This window comes from Artibeus jamaicensis, unplaced genomic scaffold, assembly GCF_021234435.1.
Source record: "Artibeus jamaicensis isolate MK-2021 breed Jamaican fruit bat unplaced genomic scaffold, CSHL_Jam_final contig_391, whole genome shotgun sequence".
Taxonomy (NCBI): domain Eukaryota; kingdom Metazoa; phylum Chordata; class Mammalia; order Chiroptera; family Phyllostomidae; genus Artibeus; species Artibeus jamaicensis.
Genome location: NW_026521814.1, coordinates 8,009,632 through 8,030,656, shown reverse-complemented (window position 1 = coordinate 8,030,656; position 21,025 = coordinate 8,009,632). Strand labels below are relative to the sequence as shown.

The 21,025-nt window shown below is 38.4% G+C and overlaps 2 protein-coding genes across 7 annotated transcripts in view; one reads left to right on the top strand and one right to left on the bottom strand.

Annotated features, from left to right (window-relative positions):
* The window catches only part of PPIG (peptidylprolyl isomerase G), a 52,856-nt gene extending 45,765 nt beyond the window's left edge, over nucleotides 1–7,091 (bottom strand). The window contains exon 1 of one of the 6 annotated variants that reach the window (XM_037140676.2): nucleotides 7,003–7,091. The gene's annotated coding sequence lies outside the window, so the exon portion shown is untranslated. Of the gene's footprint in view, nucleotides 1–396; nucleotides 415–6,591; nucleotides 6,717–7,002 lie in introns of those variants that run through there. The other 5 variants (XM_037140679.2, XM_037140680.2, XM_037140677.2 and 2 more) reach the window with 5 other exon arrangements.
* A 28-nt stretch (nucleotides 7,092–7,119) lies between these two features.
* The window catches only part of FASTKD1 (FAST kinase domains 1), a 59,210-nt gene continuing 45,304 nt past the window's right edge, over nucleotides 7,120–21,025 (top strand). Inside the window, exon 1 of the mRNA XM_053665047.1 lies at nucleotides 7,120–7,206. The gene's annotated coding sequence lies outside the window, so the exon portion shown is untranslated. The remainder of the gene's footprint in view (nucleotides 7,207–21,025) is intronic.

Below are 21,025 nucleotides of genomic sequence, written 5' to 3'. Positions count from 1 at the left end.
ATTAAAACCACCTTGCAATTATCACCTCATACCAGTCAGTAGGGCCATCATCAATAAACCAACAGACAAGTGTTGAGGATGTGGAGACAAAGAAACTCTCATGGACTCTTGGTAGGAATGCAGATTAGTGCAGCAGTACAAAAAATAGTACGGAATTTCCCTAAAAAATTAAAAATGGACCTTCCTTATGACCCAGTGATTCCCCTTCTGGGTATATATCCGAAGAAACCCAAAACACTAATTCCAAAGAATATATGCACCCCTGTGTTCACTTCAGCATTATTTATAATAGCTAAGATACAGAAGCAATCCAAGTGTCCATCAATAAACAAATGAATAAAAAAGTTGTGGTACATATATACAATGGAATACTACAAAAAATAAATAAAACCTTACCATTTGCAACACGAGTGGACGTAGAGGTATTATGCTAGTTGATAGAGAAACACAAATACCATATAGTTTAACTTATATGTAGAATCTAAAGAACAAAATAAATAAACAAAAAGGCCCTTGCCAGCAAAGCTCAGTTGGTTAGAATATCATCTCAATATGCAAAGGTTGCAGGTTAGATACCTGGTTAAGGCAAGAATCAACCAATGAATGCATCAGTAAGAGGAACAAGAAATCAGTGTTTCTCTTTTGCTCTTACCCTTTCTCTCGATCGTTAAAAAACAATTTTAATAAATTGTTCTTTAAAAAATTATTAACAAAATAGAAATATGGCTCATAGATACAGAGATGAGAGTGATGGTTGCCAGAAGAAAGGGGGTTAGGTCACTGGGTAAAAGAGGTGAAGGGATTAACAAGAACAAAATGGTAGTTACAAAATAGTCATAGGGATGTAAAGAATAGCATGGGGACTATAGTTAGATATATGCAGTATTTCAAGGTCATAATGTACATGACTGAAGTGGCTATATTATATTTAGGTTACACCACAAAAGTGCTATTTCTCATAGAAATAGGTTAAAATATTTTCCTGAAATGACAAATATGCCTTAATTCAAGAAAAGCAAATTATCATTAAAAGCAGTATACAAATCTCTTATTTTTTAAAAGATTTTATTTATTTATTCTTTAGAGAGGGGAAGGGAGAAGAGAGGAAAAGAAACACCAATGTGTGGTTGTTTCTTGTGCGCCCCTAGTGGGGACCTGGCCCATAAGCCAGGCATGTGCCCTAGACCAGGATGGAACCACTGACCCTTTGATTTGCAGGCCGGTACTCATCCACTGAGACACATCAGCCAGGGCAAAAATCTAGAGTATATAAATGCTCACATACTAATGAAGAACAATGTTGACTCAAAAGATGACTCAACACTATGCCTCTAACATTACTGAAATCAGATTTTATGAGGTGAGAAACAGGACACAGTATTTCCTCTATGATTGTCTGGTCTTATTCAAGTATCTAAAAACAAACAAGAAACTGGTCAGTTTTTCATTTTTTCAAGCAAATGTAAAGAGAAAACAATACCAAGCAATAGCAAAAATACAATTCAGAGAAAAATCAAACCTATGAAATTTTCAGTAAAATAACTGGTGAAATTCCCTAATAACAGTAAATAATGAAAGCTTTCACATTAGTAGTCTACAGATAATCTGTTTGCTGCAAACTGTTTAAGTTGTACATATTTGTATAAAATACAATCACCCCAATAAATTTAATAAAAATAACTTTTAAAAAATCATCATTATCTAGCCTCATTCCTATACAGCAATCATCATAGTCTGTCCCCATTACATAAGGTATAAGTTTCAGTTTGACCCAGTTTCCACTATTGCCTATTAGCTGTTACCATTTTTTACGTACTTGACCTCATGCACTCACTTCATCTGCCCCAACCCTTCAGAAATTTGAGCTTAATACTTAATTTTATCCATTTTATTCACAATAAAGATATTTTAAAATAAGATAATCAGTAAAATTAACAAGCTGCCTGAAAAAAAGATCACAAAAATTGCATAAAATCCTGGTACTTAGCTATAACTCTTTAATATTTTTCATATGTTCTACTTTTTTCTAAGCAGATAGAATCACAAGTTATTTTAAATGTTTAGCAACAATATCATAGTTACTTTAAAAAAATTTTTAAAGATTTTATTTAATTTTTAGAGAGAGGGTAAGGAAGGGAAAAAGATAGGAAGCAAAAACATTGATGTGTGAGAGAAACAAACATCCACTGGTCACTTCTGGCACGCCCCCAATGGAAGAGCCGGCCTGCAACTTAACAAGGAATTGAACTGGCAACCCCTCAGTTCCCAGGCCGGCACTCAGTCCACTGAGCCACACCAGCAAGGGCTTTTTTGTTTAATTTAAAAAAAAATTTTTAGTTACTTTTGTATGTCAATAATAGACATAAGTTGTAAGATTTTAAAATATAAATGCTAAGATTATAAACTTCTATAATACATGTATCATTAAAAATATCAGAGAGGTAATAAATTCATATGTAAACATTGTATCTTGTAGATGCATACATAAAATAATTTTCATATTCACCCTAAAGTAACACGAAGAAGGGAGGACAAAGCATATGGGCAACTAATCATTAAAATATACGATAAAGGACAAGGTATTTATAATAAAACAATAAATAATAGTGACTTTATTACATTCAAAAAGTTATTTGGCAGCTTCACACAGTATGAGGGAATCAGCACAGTATTGAATCTTGAAAACGTAGACAGTAAATCCTTCTAAACTATTAATATTAAGATGATCAACAGGTCTTTGCCTTTTCTGATTCTCTTGGCTAACTTCTGCTTGTCCTTAAAGATTCACAGAGCCAGGGTACACTCTGGGAGCTTCACCCTAACTCTCTAAAGCTTAAATGATCCTCCTTTGTTGAATCTTCTTTTATCACAAACTGCTCTGTAAATTCCTCAAAATAAGAACCTTTGTATCTTCAACACAAAGCAATGACTGGCCCAAGACTATGTTATTAAACAGAAAGAATGCAAGTTAATCAAGGCAGAAGTGGAAATACACTCTTTTACTAAAACTCAGTGCCTTTCCTCCTCACATGGGGTATTGGCAATATTTCTGTAGGCAGAAATTCTCCCAGCCTACTAGTAACCATCCTCTCAGCCTATTTCACAATTGAAACAGCCCAAACATGCCTACGGCATTTTATTTTTAAAAAGTGTTTCTTTTGCCACGGCTGGTGTGGCTCAGTGGACTGAGCACCAGCCTATGGACCAAAAGGTTGCTGGTTCCATTCCAGTCAGGGCACATGCCTGGGCTGTGGGGATGGTCCCCAGTTGGGGGCATAAGAGAAGCAACTGATTGTTGTTTTCCCCACACATCATGTTTCTCTTGCTCTTTCTCCCCTCTTTCCCATCTCTCTAAAAATAAGTAAATAAAATCTTTTTTAAAAAAGTGTTCCTTTCCTTTCTCTCTCTGTACCATCCCTTCCTACAGAAGAATCCACTATAAAAGGGACCATATTCAGTTCAAAACCAAGAAACAACAGTGGGCATCTGCTTAAGTTTAATAAATAGGTGACAATTTTCATACAAGATTTCCATTCTAAGTGGAATCATGTTATATAAGTTAAATAGACTATAGCCAATCTTGAAGATTACTTTCAAAGAAGGCAATCTAACATTCACATAAGCCTCTTTACCCTACCCCTAATGTAGTTTATAGAGAACAAATAAGAAATAAAAGTGAATTGCTTCAAAAACATTTAAATACACTTATGAATGCCACATTGCTAATGAATTAAGTACAACTTAACATTCTGAAGTGTCAAGAAATGACACTTCCACATAACCCCCTTCCCTTAGTGTCTCTGACAGTCACAAACCATAGTGCTGGTAGAACCACAATTTAACAGCATACACACTTCCCATATTCTCCAATCCTTTAGAAAACAAAAAGAAATGCTGCATTGTTGCCAAGTTCAGTGTTAAGTAAAGGTATTATACACTATCTACACATACAATCCAAGAGACATAAAAATATAGTACAATTGTGTTAATATTGAACTGAAAAAAGCATATACTAACTGGGAAATTCTTAAAATTGTACCTGCAATTATCTACGTTCTTACAATGATAACTTTATTTCAATGTCTCCAGAGCTATACCTACACCATTCTATCAACACTATTCAATTCAGCAATTCTTATAGAACTACAAACTCCTGAAGTTAGAAGGAACTTTAGAGATAATCTGGTCCAATATTCCAATTTTATAGATTTAGAACAGGAGGACTAGAGACTTAAAAAGTGACTGGCTCAAGGTCACAAGGAGCAAAAATAGCAAGAGTTTTCTGTTTAAGTAGTCTATAGCTTCACTGTGGAAACTAACTTATTTATAAATATTCTAGGTAATGGCTTATTAAACTTTCCAGCATATGACCATAATGCAATGAGTAAATAAACTTATATATTTTACACAACAGTGGCTTAATATATAAACAGGTTTTTCATTCATTTTAAAAATCAGTGAGTTAAGGAATCATTCACATTTAAAAAATGACCATTTTAATATCAAAAATTGATGTCTATATTTATAAATATGATGTAATTAAATTTCAAAAAGAAATCGGTGACTATTTTAAGCTACCACTCAAACTAAAACCAAGTGCAAAAGATTTCCTCTCTAGCACTAGAAGTATAAAGTCTCAGATACAACAGTTTTGAGTATTTATAATACATGCCTGTAGCAAATTTCAAGATACAAGATTTGTCCTAAATAAAAATACAGTGAATTCTTATTAGGACCATATATGCATTAACCGGGACAAAATTATTGACACATAAATCAAATAAAAACTGAATATTGGTGCTAATATTAAAGCAGGAGAAAAAAATGCAATACCACAACACAGCAGAAAGATTTGCAACAAACTCTTCAAGTCAACTGAGTCAATTATCTATGGCTCCCCAAGTAAAACACCTTAGTGCATTAGGATACTAAAAACAGGTAATATATTATAATTCTGTTGAACTATATTATTAATAAAATAAGGAAAAACACCAACCCATATTTCTTAAAAGAGTAATATTGAAAGAATTGCAGATGGTGTCCTGAACAGAACTAGTTCATCCTATTATGAATGGCTCCCAATTTCCCTTGATTATAGAATGAATGCTGCCCAATAGAAAATCTAATTTAAAATAGGCAAAAGGACAAAGATTTTACTTCAAGGCCACGATACTGCAAGACCACAATAAAAACCAGCAAGAACTAAGGATCTTTAACAATAAATGTAATGTATGCTCTTCATTCATAGGAGAACCACAGAATTCTTACTGAAAGTAAATACCATCAAAAACTAAGGGCCTTTAATACATTCCATAATGTATGCTCTTCACTCACTGGAGAACCACAGAGTTCTTTACTAAAAGCCCATTTTAAACAAAATTTTAACAGACCTTAATATTTGTTTTTGAACCCCAGTTTCATGATAGTCTGAAATCAAAATATCCTTCTATAAATGAAGAAACTGAGGTTCAGAAAGATGTTTGAGCCAGAAACAAAAATTTCTAATCTAAGGAATTTGCAAACTTGTACACCCCCGACAAGAGGTGACCCTGACAAGAGCCTGCAACGACCAAAACAAACATGAAACAAAAAAAACCCTAAAAAGCAAACACAACTCCCCCCAAAAGTACAGTATTCTACAAGGCAAGACCGATTACAACCCCAGGGCACCAATAATTCTGAATCGTAAAGAAAATATTAAACAATATAAAACGAATTCTGGCTAAAACAAGATGTCACTTATCATAAAATAATCCTATCTCAAATGGTTAAAATAAAAGGGGGAATGCTAAATCGGGTCAATTTTCTGATACTAACAAGTATCAGTAAAAGAAGCAGCTATGTAGATATCCGTGCCTTTTCTGGATCTTATGGCACAGTTTCAAAAATGTTTACACATAGCCTCCCCACCATCGATTCGAACTGGTAAATTACTGGTCATTCTTTGCCAAATGGGAAGATATACAAGACACACACATATTCCCCGCATGTGGTTTTAGCTACTGGAAGTTAATATACCCCCAAATTTCCAAAATAATTGTTCCTTGGAAGTACTTGTGACCATTATTGTAAAAACTCCGTCCTGCACATAAAGTACGGTTGTGAGGAGAAATTAAAATCAATGCACAAAATGGTGCTTTTATAACATCTCTAAAACGACTGGCAGTTCTTCGTGCCCGCAGACCTCGATTTAGCACTTTAAAAGACTACAGATAAGCCAAATTCGCACACTTCCCGCAAGGCATATGGAGCTCAGAAGCCATCACTTGCTTCCTAAAGTAATATCTCCTCCTAAAAGGCCTGCGCTGCTCACAGATCCTCGGAAACGTGGGAGAACTTGAGACAGCTCTGGGACGAGAGGAGAAGAGCCTTGATTTGAGTTTTGGAAGAATGCTTAACTAGGGGACCGGGGCCACTTAACTATTCACGACAGACGCTGTCTCTAAGAGGAAATAAAAGGTCGCAGTAGGAGTAAAGCCTGTCTTCCATCTAATCTTAACTCCTGTGATCCAGGCTCCTCGCCCGCGACTCCCCAACCCTGACAGGATGTCAAGTTACGCCTTCCCCTTCCCCACCAATCCTCCTACCTACCCCACGTTAGTGTTTAGTCTTACAATTTTGAAGCATCAAAAATCACCCCGGCTCCCCAGAGTTCAGGCCGCCGTCGCTGCCGCCATATTACAGCTTGTGCGGCAAAATGCGTCAGGGAGGGAGGCGTGAGCTCGAAAGGAGAGGGCGGGGGCTGGCAGGGGGAGGGCCGTTTCCCTGGCCCGAGTGACAGAGCTGGAAGCCTTCTCCAAGTGTAACAGGGGCAAAGCCCGCGCCAAGGTCCTCGAGGGTCCCCTCCGGAACCAGGCAGCCCCGTTACCTCGAGAGGTAGACGGTTAACTTGGCAGGGCCTATCGCGCCGGCTCCGCCCCTCTTCTCTGGGCCTTCCCGCTCTCGCACGGGCGACTGTAGCGAAGGACGCGATTGAAACAACACGGGCTTCCCGCCATTTACCTGCACCAGAACAGTCTCCTCTTCTCCCGGACCTTTAAAGCGCTTCAAATCTACCGCCGCCAGAAAAGGCGCTAAAGCCCACTACCCGCCTCCCTCCCCCACAACCCAGTCTCGGCGTGGAGGAAAAGCGTCGCACCGGAAGTACGTCACCGGTGGGTGCCCTTATCCCCTGGGGCCCCCGTGATTGCGTCACCTAGCTTATAGGTAAGTTTAGCACTTTATGTGTGAGTTGATTGGGAATGTTTGTAAACGTCAAGATGTCCTATTGTTGGTGAGATGAAGAGTTTCATTTAGTAAACGTTTACTGACCGCCTGCCACAACACTGAGAAGAAAGCCCTACCTTCAACAAGCTCCCAGCTCAAGCCCTAACTGGTGTGGCTCAGTTGGGCGTGGTCCAGCAAAGGTCGCTGGTTAGATTCCTGGTCTGAGTATTTGCCTGGGGAGTGTAGGAGAGGCAACCAGTTGATGGTTCTCTCGCACAAATAAGTAATATGTTTCTTTCACTCTCATTCTTCGTACTCCTCTCTAAAAATAAAATCTTTTTAAAAAACCTTCCAGTTAACACCATGAAAAAAGTGCAATTTGAGGAAAAATAAGGCATTGATGTTCCTTGTGGTTTTATTTTTTTAAAGATTTTATTTCTTTTCAGAGAGAGGAGCAGGGAGGGAGAAAGATGTTGCAGGTGGCCACAGGTCGTGACCAGGTTCTTGGTAATCGTGGACAAAGAATTGAATTGAACACAGAGTTTATAGCAGAAAGAGAGAGAGCAGATTTATTAAGCGATAGTACACTCCACGGAACGTGGGAGTGAGCCAACTCTGAGCAGAGATTGATCTCAGGTGCTAGAGGGATTCTATTCTTATAGGGCAATTATTTCCTGACTAGTTTTGGCAGATTTTTATTGTGCGTGTACAAGTAGTTATGTTACTTTAAAGCTACTATACATGTGGTATCCCATGATTTTTCTTGATTGGCCATTGGGGAATGGGGTCCCACAATATTAATTTATTATAATGAAGCAGGGGTCATGTAGCATCTTCTGTGAGGTGCATTCATGATTCACCATGATTCAGTGCTTTTCCAGAAGTCGAGAACAACCAGTCTTACAACAGGGTCTCTGTCCTGTACAGATGTCCTTTATCTTAGCCCTGGGGCATGCCTTAGTTTCCTTCCTCCTGACTATCTCTTGCCTCAAAGAGAGGGAGAGACAATAAATATGCGTTGCATATGCCCCCAACTGAGTACCTGGCCTAAAACCTAGGCATGTGCCCTGACTAGGAATCAAACCAGCGACATTTAGCTTTGCTAGGTGATGCCCAGTCAACTGAGCCACAACAGTCAGGCCTGTTGTTTTTTATATTCTCACAACAACCCATGATATCATTATTGTTGTTTTGCAGATAAAGAAATTGAGGCTCAGGGAGGATGAGTGGCTCCTTCCCAAACATAGTTTCTAAATATCAAAGCAGGTCTTTGACTCCAAATTCAGTACTCTCTAGGGCAGGGGTGTACAACCTGCAGCATGTGGGCTGCATGCAGCCCAGGATGGCTGTGAATGAGGCCTAATGCAATATCATGAATTTACTTCGAACATTACGAGATTCTTTTTTTTATTACATGTCGCCATGTATTTGATGTATGGCCCAAGACAACTTTTCTTCCAGTGTGGTGCAGAGATGCAAAAAAAATTGGACACCCCTGCTCCAAGGGAAAAGGGACACATGTATCTTTTTAACATTATTTATTTATTTATTTGGCAGAGTGGAAGGGAGAGAGAAAGAGGAGAGAAACATCAGTGTGTGGTTGCCTCTTATGTGCCCCCTACTGGGGACCTGGCCCTCAACCCAGGCATGTGCCCTGACTGGCAATCGAATGGGTGCCCCTTTGATTCCCAGGCCGGTGCTCAATCCACTGAGCCACACCAGCCAGGGCAAGGACACATATTATTATTTTAAGAAGTAAGAGTCCCCACCAGGCCAGGTAGCTCAGTTGGTATTAGAGCATCTTCTGGATACACCAGGGTTGTGGTCAGGGCACATACAAGAAGCAACCAATGAATGTATAAATAAGTGGAACAACAAAACTGATGTTTCTCTTGCTATCTCTGCCTAAAAGTCAGTAAATAAAGAAAGAAGAGTCCCTAGATTATATTAGAAATTACTTCCCACTGCTATTTGAGGGGCAGGGTGCTAGGGTAATACTTGTGGGTATGTAAGGCAAGTTTTAAAGAAATTGGCGAAGGGAATTTAGATTTTATTATTGTGGGAAAAGAACATACATTATGATTCAAATTTTTCACTCATTTACATTCTTTGAATTATCAACAGTTAGGCATGTAGTACATGTCAGGGTCTTGACCAATTTCACATAGCTGTAAAACTGAGAGGAGAATTCCTTAAGCCATTGATTGCCTTCATTGCAGGGGAGCAACAGAAGAGTCATCTTTGGACAGTTCAGTGATTGTATAACTTACACTTTTCAGTGAGGAGGGCAATTCTACAAGACCTTAAAAAATCTGATTTATATTAAGCACTATATTAAGATAGATTTGCTTTTAGTATTGGTTTGTTTGATTTTTGTTTATTCAGCTTTCATCAGAATATATTTTTATTTAGCTTAGGTTAGTTTCCTAGACTTCTACTTACTGTTAGAAGTAATGTGTAAGTGATATGCTCTTACATTGGTGTATTCTTCCTTTTTTTCACCTACTCAGTCAGGGACATTTTTGAGGGTATGTTACAGATCATCATGAGACAGGATATTAAGAAGCTAGGAAAATTCCTTGGTAAGTGGAATAGGGAAGCTGAGACAGATAGCTGAACACAATGGCTGAGCAGTAGATAGCCAGGTGCAGATGGTCACCAGGGCCGAAGGCCTCCAGTGCCTGGCAGGGGTCAACTGGGAAAACAAGGACCTCGCCTCCAGGGGAACCTTTCCTCCCTGGAGATAACATTTAGACTTCACTTGTATTTCACCTCCAGGACCAGAAAAGCAGTATAACCAGGAGGGTAACTTCAGGACCAACTACAATGACTAAAAGACCCCGTGCCATGTCACTGACCACTCAGTGGAGACCATGACCCTAAAATGGCACACCTGGAGAGCTGATGAATATTCTACTGAAACCCTCCCCTAAGATTCCCAGCCTGTAAGAGAGAGACAAAAGCTTCAAGACAAAGGACCAAGTGTGCTTGCACTTTCTCCCATTGGGGAGCAGCCAGTTGCATACCCTTTCCCCTCTTTCCCCCCAGTTCTTTCCTCAAAGGTAGGCATCTCCTAAGCTCTAAGGCAGTGGGCAGCAGCAGCTTGTCCCCAACCTAATCCCCAAAGCCCCCTTTCCTCTGACTTCCTAGTGAGACTCTCCTGTCGCTGCTTCTATGCTAAGCCTTTCCTTGTTTTGCTCTCCCCTATAATAAATGGATCCTCATAGTCAACAGGACTTGTGTTCTGAAATCTTTTATACACAAAGTCAAGAACCCACTCATTACCATCTGGCTGTAGGCAAACCCACTTAGGGCCAGGTCCCCAGTCCAGTAACAATCATTACCATAATTAACATGTTGAAGTGTACAAAGGTCATGCACTAATTTTATTCGATGGTATATCATCTTCCAAGATGAAATGAATGTATCAATGTAAGAAACATCTAAATCTATCGAGAATTTTTATGAGTTTAGTTGAGCCAAACTGACAACAACAGCTGAGAGCAAAATCTCAATGAATTGAAAAAATGCTCCAGGGAATGGCAGTTTTGAAACTTATTTTATACATTAGAATCAAAGGAGGAGAGGTTAAAAAGGGCTACATGAAATCCATTGGTAGTAGATTAAGAAGACGGACAAAAGCAAAGTGGGAAAATGTCTGTGATTGGATAAAAAAATAAAATTACCTTGGAGGGTACAGGTATAGGATAGTTAATCATTAATATTTGTAGCACATAGAATCTGTATTTGGGCAGTAAAATTATAATAAGGGGTTCTGTGGTCTGAGTTTCTAGAGGTAAGTTTTCCCTGAGGGGTGTAGAAAAGGAGATCACTGACATTTCAAAGTTATGGTGTCTTAGATGGAAAAAGACAATAGCCAGGCTCACTTAAGGTAAAGATAGACCTTTGTTAAGGAAGCTACAGGCCTAGGATGTAACTACCTGTCATAACCTCTTTTAGTTAGGAATTTTTATGTTCAGATCATCCTATGTGGTTACTTTCAGTCTCTGAGTTTGTAAGGCCCACCAGACATGCCTCTCCTGAACTTGTCAGGCTTAGTATGTGACCCCTTTTCAATCCACAATATGAAGTGACTAAGAATTATTTAATAGTAAAATATTAAAAAGTACATTGGGGAAAAAATTAACACCTTCCATCCCACCTTCCAAGTTCCTCTAGCTGGGCTAATAGTCAAATTAATAAAGAAAGATTAATAGGAGAAAACCAAAATTTTAATACCTGTGCATGGGGAATTCACACAGGGTTGAAAAATCCAGCAAAGCAGATTTAAGAGAGCCTATATGATTAGTTGCTATTCTTGTTGAAGTTACACAAATAATCAGGCCAAGAGCTTGCTGAGTAGCTCAGTTGGTTAGTGCATTGTTCCCCTACATTAAGGTTGCAGGTTTGGTTCCTGGTCAAGGCACATATAAGAATCAACCAGTGAATGCATAAATAAGTAGAACAGGAAATCAGCGTTTCCCTCCCTTCCTCTCTCTAAAGTCAATAAATAAAAATATTTTTAAAAAGACAAATAATCAGGCAAAATTCATTGTAACTAAACTTATGCATTAAAAAATTAGTCTTGTCCTGGCCAGTGTAGATTGATTGAGTGCCGGCCTTCAAACCAAAGGGTTGCCAGTTCCATTCCCAGTCAGGGCACATGCCTGGGTTGCAGGCCAGGTCCCCAGTAGGGGGCACGTGAGAGGCAACCACACATGATATTTCTCTCTTTCTTCCTCCCTTCTCCTCTCTCTAAAAATAAATAAATAAAATCTTCAAAAAATTAGTCTTCACTTGGCTATCTTTGAGAAAAATAAGGATGATTTAGAGAGAAAAATTGTGTTTCAATAGAAACTATAATACACAATTGTGGATGTTAGATTCTAGTTCAGTAAATTGTCTTTAAAGTTTTATTTTTCACCTGTAAACTGGACTGGATCCTGAATTTTTCTTTTTTTTATTAAATATTTGCTTACAACCCTATGAACTGGTGATTTTCAACTGGTATGCCACAGCAGCCACAATGGCGTGCCACAAGAATTAATAAAACGCGATACCTGACTATTTAGTCAGGGGCACTGATCTCTTTTCCCTTTGATGGTAAAATTAAAAAATGACAATAGTGCCCTGGCTGGTGTGGCTTAGTGGATTGAGCACCAGGCTGTGAACCAAAGGGTTCCCTTAGTGGATTGATTCCCTGTCAGGGCACATGCCTGGGTTGCAGGCCAGGTCCCCAGTTGGGGGTATGAGAGGCAACCGATCACTGTTTCCCTCACACGTCACGTTTTTCTCCCTCTCTTTCTCTCTCCTTTCCCCTCTATCTCAAAATAAATAAATAAAATCTTTTAAAATGACAATAGCCATCTGGTATGGATGAATCAAAATTAAACTCATTCTTTGTCAGATCAACAAAAGCTATATTATATATAACATATATATATGTTATATAACATATAACATACGACATGTTATATAACAATATAGTTTTTCATGTGATGCAGAATTTTAGTAATTACTTTATTTGTGCCATGAAAGGAAAAAGGTTGAAAATTGATGCTCTGAACTAATGTTTCATTTTTCTCCTATCCTTTGACTTAGAATTATTGAACTGTAACTTTTTTCCTGAGCCTTGCAATTACAAACTACAGCTGGAAGACATGATACAGACTTCAGAGACATCACAACAGCTCATGCTTAATCTTAGTGACTGACGCTGTGTGAACCAAACAGGAGAGTTACCTGAGTACCTGATGACATCGTCAAAGACTTTCAAACTGCAAACCCGCAGAACCTATCAGATTGTCACTGCCTGCCCACATTGTCTACCAACTGAAGGAAAGCAAAGTTTTACCACCCTGAAGCCACTTTTTTAGCATATTGATTTTAGCTGGTTATTAAGAAACAAAAGATCCAGAATCCTTGACCTTCCCCACTTTCCTGCCCAAGAGATTCTGACAGAAAAATCTTCAGGAAGGAAATTTTAGGAAGGACCTGTTAACTAGACACCCACTGTGTTTCATTGTTTCCAAGTTGTGTAGCAAGAATTTGCCTGCCTCTTTCACATCCACCAGTTCTCACTTCTAAAATCTAAGAACAAGTTTCCTTCCTTTAATCCTTTGCTCAAAATATCATATACACCCAATGCTGACTCACTGTACTTGGAATTTTTATGCTTATGTGAATTTTTCCTGTGCATGCATTATTAAAACTTGATTTGCTCCTGTTATTCTGTCTCTGTTAATTTGATTATAAACCCAGCTAGAAGAACTTAGAAGATGGGAAGAAAATTATTAATTGTTTTTAGCTCCCACATTACTTACTAGATTTAGTGTATGTTACAAAAGGTCAAGTTTTAGAAGATTCTTGAAAGAAGTTTTGAAGCAGAATTACAAATGTAATTCAAGGACTGGTGGCTGATGCTAAGCCATGGCAAAGTTTTCACTGCTCTTTTCTTAGGAGATATTATTTGTGTTTTTAAATTGTCACAATTTCTTAGTGTTAAAATATCCTTTTATGAAATGATGGTTATAGAATGTGATCATTATTTTCTTTCTCTAGATGTCCTTACTTAGAAGTGAAAAATTAAGAGTTTGCTTTGTTTGGTACCAAATATGTAGAAATTTCACTGGTCTGTGAAATCCCAAACTTTCATGAATGGATTTGACGTGGATTTGCTGTTTCAAGAAGGAAGCTGTTGCTGGTAAAAGGAAGTGTTATCTCCAACAATACGGTGGCTTCAAGAAAAAAGGATTTATTTCTCTTTTAGATAATTGATCATAGGCAGGTGAACCAAGTCAGAGCACAGCTCTGCTCTGTACAGTCATTCAAAAACTTGAGCTTCTTTCATCATGTTATTTCAACATACTCCAGAGCCTTGACTTTGTACAGTTAGGATGTGTTCAGTTGATAGGAAACAGAAAGAAGTAGTAATATCTTTTATTTATTTTGTTGTTTTTCAAGTACAGTTGCCTCCATTTTCCCACCACCACTTTCCCTCACCCCACCTTTAATACCACCCCGCTTTGGCTTTGTCCTTGGATCCTTTAAACACGTTCCTTGCCAACCCTTTCCATTTTTCCCCCTGTTATGCCTCTCCCCACTCCCTTCTGGTTTCTGTCAGTTTGTTCTTTATTTCAATGTCTCTGGGTATATTTTGCTTGCTTTTTTGTTTTGTTGGTTAGATTCCACTTATAGGTGAGATCATATGATATTTGTCTTTCACTGCCTGGCTTATTTCACTTAGCATAATGCTCTCGAGGTCCATCCATGCTGTTGCAAAGAGTAGAAATTCCTTCTCTTTGCTGTGTAGTATTCCACTGTGTAAATGTACCACAGTTTTTTGATGCACTCATTTACTGATGGGCACTTAGGTTGCTTCCAGCACTTGGCTATTGTAAATTGTGCTGCTATGAACATTGGGGTGCATAGGATCTTTTGAATTGGCATTTCGGGATTCTTAGGGTATAGTCCCAGCAGTGGAATTGCTGGGTTAAAAGGCAGTTCCATTTTTAGTTTTCTGAGGAAATTCCATACTGTTTTCCACAGTGGCTGCACCAGTCTGCATTCCCACCAACAGTATACTGGGGTTCCCTTTTCTCCACAACCTTACTAGCACTTATTTGTTGATTTGTGATGGCCATTCTGACCAGTGTGAAGTGGTATCTCATTGTGTTTTCAATTTGCATCTCTCTGATGGCTAGTGATACTGAACATCTGTTCATATGTCTCTGGACCCTCTGTATGTCCTCCTTGGACAAATGTCAGTTCAGGTCCTTTGCCCATTTTTTAATTGGATTGTTTGTCTTCCTGGAGTGGAGTTATGTGAATTCTTTATATATTTTGGAGATCAAACCCTTGTTTGAGATATAATTGGCAAATATATTTTCACATACAGTTGGTTCCCTTTTCATTTTGCTGATGTTTTCTTTAGCCATGCAGAAGCTTTTTATTTTGATGAAATCCTGTTTGTTTATTCTTTCCTTTATGTCTTTTGCTCTAGGGGACATATCAGTGAAAATACTGCTGCATGGAATATCTGAGACTTTCCTGCCTATGTTCTCCTTTAGGACTTTATGTTGCCACAACTTATATTTAAATCTTTTATCCATCGTGAGTTTATTTTTCTGCCTGGTATAAATTGGTAGTCAAGTTTCATTGTTTTGCATGTAGCTGTCCATATCTCTCAACACCATTTGTTGAAGAGTCTATTTTCACTCTATTTTATGCTTCTGCCCCCTTTTTTGAATCTTAATTGACCATAGAGACTTGGATTTATTTCTGGGCTCTCTATTCTGTTCCATTGATCAATGTGTCTGTTCTTATGCCAGTACCAGACAAAGGGCATTTTGACTACAATGCCCTTGTAGTATAGTTTGATATCAGGTATTGTGATTCCTTCTTACTTTGTTCTTTCACAAAATTGTTGCAGCCATTTAGGGTCAGTTATGTTTCCGTATAAATTTTTGAAATGTTTTTTCCGTATCTGTGAAATATGCCATTGGTATTTTAAGAGGGATTGCATTGAGTCTATAAATTGCTTTGGGTAGTATGGACATTTTGATAATTCTTCTAATCCATGAACAAGGCATATGCTTCCATTTATTTATATCTTCCTTAATTTCTTTCTTCAGTGTTGTGTAGTTTTCTAAGTACAGGTCTTTTACCTCCTTGGTTAGGTTTATTCATAGGTACTTTAGTTTTCTTGTTGCTATAGAAAATGGAATTTTTCCCCTGATTTCTGTTTCTGATATTCTGTTGTTGGTGTACAAAAATGCTTTCAATTTCTGAATATTGACTTTGTATCCCACTGCTTTGCCAAATTTACTTATTAGGTCAAGTAGTTTTTTGGTGGAGTCTTTAGGGTTTTCTATGTACAGTATCATGTCATCTGCAAATAATGACAGTTTTACTTCCACCCTTTCGATTTGGATGCCTTTTATTTGTCAATATCTTAAGACCTAAACCAGGAAGTAGTACATGCCACTTTGGCTAATGCTATCAATGAGAACACATCAAAGTCAGTTACAAGGTGCTGGGAAATGTAATGGCGTGTCTCCAGAAAGAAGAGGAAAAGGTGTTTTGGTGCAAAATTAACAATTTGGGCCATATATCCCATTAAAAGGTAGTTGTTGCATAATTAATTTGCATGACCATTCTACACTGTGGGCAGACACACAATTTGCTGTGATGTTTCTAGTATTTTGAAATATGCTTAGCCTCCAGCATCCTTAGAGGAAATATTACTTCAGGTCACCTGATATCAGATTTAAAGACAAAAAATTGTTTTATAATCATCAAAATAGAGGTTTTCAACAGAGACTTCAGTTAGTTCCTTGACTAATTTTACATATTTTTAAAGGTAGGATAAATTAGAGTTTAACATATATTCACAAACCATAAGTTTAGCTCAATACATTTTACAAAGTGAGCACACAGGTGTAACTTCTACTAAATTAAGACATAGAGCAATATCGGTATCCCAGCAGCCTGCCTCCATACCTCTCCTCAGTAAATTCTATCACCTCACTATGCCCCAAAGATAACCTGTATTTAGAGCTCTGTCAGCAGATATTAATTTTGTCTGTTTTTGAACATTGTATAAGTGGAATTATGCATTATATAAGTGGAATCATTTGTGTCTGGCTTTTGCTGCATACAATAATAGTTTGTTCTGATTTCTGACTAGTACTTCATTACATGGGTATATTAGGTTTCTCTAGAGAAACAGAAACAATAGGATATACAGGGGAAGCTATTTATTAGAAGAAATTGGCTCATGTGATTGTAAAGGCTGAGAAGACTCACAATCTGCTATCTGCAATCTGGAGACCCTGGAAATCTTTTGGTGTGATTACAGTTCAAATTCGAGATCCAGGGGAGCTGATAGTGAAAATCCCAGTTCAAAAGGAGAGGACCAATATCCCCGCTCAGCCGGGCAGGTGGAAAGCAAAAGGGGTGAATTCCTCCTTCATGTGAGTTTTTTTTTCTGTTTCTGTGCTCTGTGGATTGGATGATGCCCACCCACGTTAGGAGGGCAATCTACTTTTACTGAATCCTGCAGTTCAAATGTTAATCTCATTCAAAAACACCCTGACAGAAACACCTAAAAATAATGTTTAATCTGGGTAGTCCTTGACCCAGTCAAGTTGACATATAAAATAAACCATAACACCCCGTTCAGTGTGGCTCCATTGGTTGGAGCATTGTCCAGTAAACTGAAGGGTCACCAATTTGATTACCGGTCAGGGCACATGCCTGGGTGGTGGGCACACATGTGAGAGGCAGCTGATCAATGTTTCTCTTTCCGTCCTTCAATAAACATATCTAGGGTTGGTGGGCATGTCCTTGGGTGAAGAATAAAAAAAGAAATTAACCATCACAATGGGTATTGCACAATTTATTCTATTTTAGTTGGATATTTTTGTTTGTTTTTAGTTGGATATATTTGTTTTTAACTTTGGCTATTACAAAAAAAGCTACTAGGAATATTCTTTTATCTACTATATTGGAGCACATATTTTGCTTTCCAATTTTGTATTGGAAATATACCTAGGAATGGAACTGCTAGATCTTAGTGTATGGAGAGGATCAGTTTTGGTAGATAACTGCAAAAGTGTTTTATGAAATTATATGCACAATACTATGATTACATATGCCTTTTGATTCCAGCATTAGTAAGACCTCATTTGCAAATAAGAGAAAGCAAGTTTAAACTAGCTTGGGTAAAATTGAGAATGTATGCTTCATGAAACAAAACTGTTGAGACAGGTGATTGCTTTAAAATATGTCCATAAACTATTTAATGTGACTTTCTTCTGATGAATAGAATAAAATAGACTGACAATATGTGATTTGGGGGACTAGGTTAATAAAGTGCATTTTGATTTCTTCTTTGCTGCGTATCTTGAATCACTCAGTCTAGGAGAAATCAGCTGCTGTGTCATGCAGACACTCAAGCAGATGAGACAGATAGAGAGTGAGAGGGAGAGAGAGAACAAGAGATAACAAGGTGAGGGAGAAACATCACTCAATTTCTTCCTGTAGGTACTTTGACCAGGGATCAAAGCTGTTAGGGTGGCTGGTGCTGTGAGAGAACTCACAAAGAGAAAAAAATGCAGAGAGGAAAATTTTTACTCATTTTCCAAGAGAGGAAAGGGGGTAGGTGTGAAGAGATATACCAGCAATGAAAGGTTGGGGCTCTGAGTTTTTATTGGGTGATAAAAAGAGAAGGGGGTTGCAACTGGGTAGTCAGGGAAATAAGTTGTACATTGGGTTGTTTCTCGCTGATTGGGTAGGCTTCGATTGGTTCCAGTGTTATCTTGGGTTCAGGGTCAGGGCACTCCAATCTAATATGTCCTATTTGTATACATTTTATTATTTTTTCTTTTAAAAATATATTTATTGATTATGCTATTAAAGTTGTCCCATTTACCCCCTTTATTCCCCTCTGCCCTGCACACCCCCTCCGAACCAGCTTTAGTTCAGCTTTTAGTTCAGGTTTCCCCGCTTTAGTTCAGGTCCATGAGTCATACATATAAGTTCTTTGGCTTCTACATTTCCTATACTATTCTTAACCTCTCCCCGTCTATTTTCTACCTACCGTCTATGCTGCTTATTCACTGTACCTTTTCCCCCTCTCTACCCCTCCTACTCTCCCGCTGATAATCTTCCATGTGATCTCCATCTCTGTGATTTTGTTCCTGTTCTAGTTGTTTGCTTAGTTTGTTTCTGTTTTTGTTTTAGGTTCAGTTGTTGATAGGTGTGAGTTTGTTGTCATTTTACTGTTCATAGTTGTGATCTTCTTCTTTTTCTTAGATAAGCCCCTTTAACATTTTATATAATAAGGGGTTGGTGATGATGAACTCCTTTAACTTGACCTTACCTGAGAAGCACTTTATCTGCCCTTCCATTCTAAATGAAAGCTTTGCTGGATAGAGCAATCTTGTATGTAGGTCCTTGCCTTTCATGACTTGGAATACTTCTTTCCAGCCCCTTCTTGCCTACAAGTTCTCTTCTGAGAAATCAGCTGACAGTCTGATGGGAACTCCTTTGTAGGTTACTGTCTAGCTCTCGCTGCTTCTAGAATTCTCTCCGTCATTTTAATCTTGGGTAGTGTAATTATTCTGTGGCTTGGTGTGTTCTTCTTTGTGTCCAACTTCTTTGGGACTCTCTGATCTTCCTGGCTTCCTGAAAGTCTGTTTCCTTTGTCAGATTGGGGAAGTTCTCCTTCAATATTTATTCAGATAAGTTTTCAGTTTCTTGCTCTTCCTCTTCTCCTTTTGGCACCCCTATGATTTGGATGTTGGAACGTTTAAAGATGTCCTAGAAGTTCCTAAGCCTCTCCTCATTTTTTTGAATTCTTGTTTCTTCATTCTGTTCTGGTTGGTCACTTTTTTCTTCCTTCTGGTCCACTCCCTTGATTTGAGTCCCAGTTTCCTTTCCATCACTATTGGTTTCCTGTGCATTTCCCTTTATTTCAATTAGTTTAGCCTTCATATGTTCCTCTAATTTGTGACTAAAATCAACCAGTTCTGTGAGCATCCTGATCACCAGTGTTTTGAACTGTGCATCTGAAAGTTTTGCTATTTCTTCATCGCTTAGAGTTATGGGCTCTGGGGCTTTGAGATCTTCCTGAGCCATTTTTGGTCTGTTCGTGCCCATTAAGTATGAGGAGCAGAGCCTTAGGAGTGGGGTGGGGCCACCAGGGCTGGGTCACGGGGTTGTGACGCTGTATGTGGGGGCTGGGTCAGAGCGGGGAAATGGCGTCCCCCTGTCCTGAAGGGGGCCTTTTTGTCCTTCCAGCAACCACAACCTAAATATGTGCTCTGATCAAGTATTGAACCCTCAGCCTTTTGGTGCATGGGACGATGCTCCAACCAACTAAGTGACCTGGCCAGGGCAGAGGTTACCTCACATCTTAATAATCTGTCTCTGCCAGATCCAACTATAAAATGCCAGAGACGTCTTTGATTAGCTTTGCAATGACAAATTTAGCAGCCACAAAATTTGTGCTCCCACTTACATAGTAAGGGTTGTCACTGGGAAATAACTGTTCTGCTAAGAACTACATTTTTTATCTGTCCCCTTGCATCTAAGTAAGGATATGTGAATACTTCTCATCAGTGGAAAGCACGTAGATGATGTGTATTACATTCAAGCCAAGATATTTATGAAGTGCTATGATTTTTCTGTGTCCTCGCTTCCTGTTTCGTCTGCTGGATCCAGAGGGTTTTACAGCCGTAGGGGATTATGGAAGAAGCCTGGTTCCCTGAATCTTTGTGTGCAGAAAAGTCCGCCAATGTCCAGGGTTAAAGCACCATTGAGTGTGACATAATTGAGAAATCGTATTTCTCTTTTTTTTCCAGTCCTTGGCAACTACTGTTCTACTTTCTGTTTCTATGAATGGCTGCTTTAGGTACCTCATATGAGGGGAATCACATAGTATTTGTTCTTTTGTGTCTAGCTTATTTCACTTATAGTGTTTCAAGTTTCATCCCTGTTGTAGCAAGGGTGAGAATATAATCCTATTGTTATTGTGTGTGTGTGTGTGTGTGTGTATATATATATATATATATGACAGTTTCTTTATCTGTTCATCTGCTGGTGGACACTTTGGTTGCTTCTGCCTTTGGCTATTGTAAATATGCTGCTATGAACATTTGTGGACAAAAAGAGGCCACTTACTAAACGTGAGGAGCTCAGGGAGGCCTACGTGGTGGCCTTATTAACTCAGAGACCTAAAGTAACCTACAAAGAATGTTCTGAAAATAAAACTTACTAACTAGAAGCAGTTTATGGCAGGTAGTTATGTCCTAGG